Here is a 4,401-nt window from a genome sequence, read left to right on the forward strand (position 1 = left end):
CCGGGAGCATTTGATTAGAGAACTGCAGAGTAATTGCCTTTAATTGTGGAGCCTAAATGGAGCAGGGAATTGGATTGTGGGTTTCTTCTTCCCCACTGCTCCCACCCACCAGCTCACTCCATCACTGGTTGGCCCCAGTGGCGGGACAGGCCATGCACAGCACAGAGGGGAAGCAGGAGGAGGAGAGCAGAGGGGAGGGGAAACCCCCATCACACCCAGGTAACCAGCATCAGAGCTCTTCAGACCCCAGCAGCGCCTTCCTCCTTCCCTCCCAGCACAAAGCCTTCTCAGAAGTCGCAATCCCAAAAGTCAGCCTCTTCCATACCCAGATTCCCCCAATATTTCTGATCTGCTAGGGTTCCTCTGTACAAATCAATATGACCCATACCTCACCATTTCTGGACCATCCTCTAAACCACTGGAGAGGCATGGTCAGGGTTCGAATCCGGGGCCTTGTGAGTGCTAGGCAAGTGTTCTACTGCCACGTTATTTCCCAGCACCAGGATCCTAGTTTTATCCTTTCTTTTCTTCCTCCAGCCCCGTTTCTCCCCCTTTTCTAATCTGCCCCACTTTCCCATCTTCTAGGAAGCCCTCCTACACCGACCCCTTCGCTCCTTGAGCAAGCACCTCTGGTCCGTCACCCAGCCCTCCTGCTGTAGCTTCAGCCACAGGACTACCTATCTCAAGCTATGGGGCTTAAGCCTGCGTGTTTATTAGGAGACCCAGGGCAGCTGGTGGGCCGGTGTTTGTGGTGTTTCTCCTATCTGTTCCACCAGAATGAGAACTCTATACCAAGGCAGTGAGCCATGCTGTCCTTTCCCTCTCAGTCTCTGTGAATATGGGACAGCTGTCCTCATTGGTTGTGGGCCTAGAAGGCTGAATGGGCCACAAAGGAGGTGGAGGCGGTGGTGCCAGGCATGGCCTAATGGTCACAATATGCTATAATATAAAGCAGAGTCTTTCTTTACTCTTGGTTAAATGGACTTATTTGGCTCTTTAAGTCTGCAGGGCCCAAAGAAACAGGTCCTTTTCCCATACCTGACCTGATTTGGCTTTACACATTTCTTATCGAAAGCATAAGGCTCACCCACGTTTTGAAGGACGAGGGTGGTAGGTGTTGAGATCCTGGGGGAAGGGTGGGTCAGGTGAGCGCCAGTATTATTAATTCAGGCACTGCCCTCATTATTATTCAAATTTATTCATATTCTTGCACATTCCTCCAGTACAGTACATGCTGCAAACTCTCCGCACACACATTTCTCCTTCCCATGGCCCCTGGAGGCCAAGCCAAGGGCTTGAGAGTGGGGTGACCAGTAAGCCCTGGCTCAGAGACACAGTTTACGTGCACAGCTTTCCTGTGTGGTGCCTGGACACCTTGGTCTCTTGTGGAAGCCTCCAGAGGACAGAGAGCTGCTGGCTTTTTGTCCTCTGGGAGCTGGATGACAGCTGACCCTGCAACAGGAGTCAGAGAACAGAGATCCCTCTGGGAGGAGGAACAGGCAACCTCAGGCTTGTCACTCGTGGTCAGGCCTGCATTTGCTCACCACCTGCACAGTGGCAGGTCTAGAGCAGGCTGCAAAGCTCCTCGCTCTATAAACATGTTGCGAGGAGCTGAGGCACAGGGCGGGCTGACATGCACACTGCACCCCAGCAGCTTGCTAACCGAGGGACCTCGGCTAAGTTACTAAGTTTCCTTCTTTTCCTCCTCGGTAAACTGGGAAATGATAATGTCCACCTCGAAGGCTGTTCACCGCGCCTGGTACGCCCTCTCCATGTACCCACCAAATGGTGGCTGTGGTCAGCACTCATCATGAGCACTTAGACAACTCAAATGAGACAACTGGAAGGAATGCGTGAGAAAGAACAGGGAGGTGATAAAGGAGATGTTAGCTATCTTTGTGGGGATTTGGGAAGTAAAATGTAGTCTTAAAAGAAGGGAAATGGAAGCGATGATGAGCCAGCGCAGCACAGCGACGACAATAAGGAGTCTCAAAATTGAACTCCAGGAGGGCCGCTGAGATTCTGAGTGTGTGAAAGTCACAAGCAGTGCTCCTCGCCCCCAAAAAGCCCCCCAAACCAGAATAGCAATGGAGATGGCCCCGGATGGCTCAGGCCCCCAGGCCCCTCTCACCTCGTTCTGCTCTCTCTGCATAGACCAGGCTTTTGTCATCCAAGCTTTGGTGAGGTGCCCTCTTCTCTTCCCTTCTCTTGGGACCAGTCACCTCCTCTGGGAAGTCCTCCACGATTCGCCTGCAATTTCTCCCAGCCTGATGTTTTCACTTCTCACTTCCACTCCAGTAGGAACTGTTTGGCCACCAACACTGGCCACCCTCCCTGCCTGGCTCAAGGGCAACTTCCTGACTTCTAGATTACATCCTTTGAGGCTCAGCTGCCAGACACGGCCGCAGGTATCCCACATAAATCCTGTGGTTGACAGAGCACAAGTGAGCAAATGCCCACCTCAACAGTCCTGCCTGGTGTCACCCCCACCCAGAAAGGAGGCAGAGTATCCCTTCCACACACAGCCAGGTGAGGGTCACAGCCCCCATGTCAAGGCACAGCCCAGCAGGAGGGAGAGGAGTGACACGTTCCTAGTGGGCCAGGACTTGAAGGAAAAAGAGCTTGGAGTCAGTCTCTGGATGCTCCTTGACAAAATGGTGTAGTGCACAGCTCGGAAGGGTGAGAGTTGGAGTCTAGAAGGCACCACTGTGAGGATGAGGAGGACAAAAGAACTGAAGAGCAGCGGAGGGCAATGCCTGACAGTGGGCAGCAGCTGCCAGTATCCGGCGCAGCAGCTTGTTCGCAGGAGAGCGGAGATGCTTTGGTGGTTTTAGGCAAAGAGGGACAGGGTATTGGTCCACCCTTGAGAGTGTCAAGAAGGTGCCAAGAACTCAGCACAGCACCCACCAGGCGGTGCTTGTGCCTCTGCACGTGGTTCTGAGGTCCCGAGTGCCAGCCTCCCACCACCTCCTCACAGGTTCCATGTGTGGCTGCAGGGTGAGGTGCCAGGTGGGGGCCAAGCAGGAAGGGCCAGTCTGACCGCAGAGAGTGAAAACACCAGCGCCTGGGTAGCATCAGCCCGCCCTCCACCTCACCTCTGAGCCCAGCTCACTTCTGTGGGTTTATCCAAGTGACTTCCCACCTGCTTTGATCTCCCTCTCGGCCTTAGACACCATCACACATGTGATGCACTCCTAAGCAGCCACATGAAGGCAGAGAAACACCGGACTGTGCACATGGCGTGCAAGAGCACAAATGAACACATACACCCCCCCACACACACCACCCCACACCAGCCCCACCACAAGACTGTCAGAGGTGTGAGTGAGGCTGAGAAATGAGACAAAGACGGACACCCACACAGGCAGAGGGAGGGGGCAACAAGGGAGGCGGAGCTCCCAGTCAGAAAGACACCAGCTCATCCAATGGTCCAGGAAAAGCTCCTAGATAAAGGTGCAGTGGCCTCTTAAACACTCAGACCAGGGCAGAAAGAAAGGACTGGGCTAAGGATGTGGCTCAGTGGTAAGAGTTCTTGCCTTGCAAGTACAAGGCCCTGGGTTCCATCCCCAGCACCATGGGGAAAAGGGAGAAGGACAGCAGAGATGGAGACCAAGAGAGGTGGGCAGGGAGGTGTATGGACCACAGGGGGAGAGATTCCTGCCCAGGGAACCACAGAGTGACCACTCTGTGACACGTGGGTGTGGGGCCCTCTGGCTTTTCTACCAGGAGATTCCTGAAGGCTTGGCCAGGGTTCCAAAGCTGGGGAATAGTTGAATAAAGTCAGTAAGGCAGAGGAGGTCAGAGCCAGAAAGATTGCGGAGCAGGAATTGGGAGGGCAACGGAGGGTGCATGGAGATCAGGGACCTTGTCAAAGTTAGGGACAGGTGGGAACTAGGAACCTGGCTCTCTCTCGGCTCTCTTCTCTTCAGTTATGGGGCACCCTTACCCCATAACACAAGGCTCTTAGTCTCGGCCCCATAATGCTTCTTTCCCCTAGTCTCCCACTGTACTGTTTGGGCTGTTGGTTAAAGTGCTCATCAGAGCCTGGCTTGTGTTAAAAGCTACTCGTGTGCTTCTGCTTCTTTACTCCCCTGGAAGCTGCTAAGAACAGAGACAAGCTATGATTTATCTTTCTTGTCCCTTCACCCCTAGCAACACTCTTCAATACAATAATACATACGCCCAATTACAAGATGCCCACTGTGTGCCAGGCCCCAAAACACATGGCCCACAGAGGTTGCTCCTAGCGTAACAGTTCACTGCATAGCGGCACTTATTATGTTCATTTTACAGAAATGGGAAGCAAGGCTCTGAAGGTATAACTGTCACATGACAGAGACAGGATTTGAACTCAGGTCTCTCAGGTCCAGAGCAGCTGCACTTGCCATTACAGCACACTCT

The 4,401-nt window shown here is 53.4% G+C and overlaps 1 protein-coding gene across 1 annotated transcript in view; it reads right to left on the bottom strand.

Annotated features, from left to right (window-relative positions):
- Kirrel1 (kirre like nephrin family adhesion molecule 1) overlaps positions 1-4,401 on the bottom strand; it is a 92,673-nt gene that overhangs the window by 12,153 nt on the left and 76,119 nt on the right. The window lies entirely within an intron of this gene.

The sequence above is a fragment of the Octodon degus genome, unplaced genomic scaffold (genome assembly GCF_000260255.1).
Source record: "Octodon degus isolate 3935 unplaced genomic scaffold, OctDeg1.0 scaffold00083, whole genome shotgun sequence".
NCBI lineage: Eukaryota > Metazoa > Chordata > Mammalia > Rodentia > Octodontidae > Octodon > Octodon degus.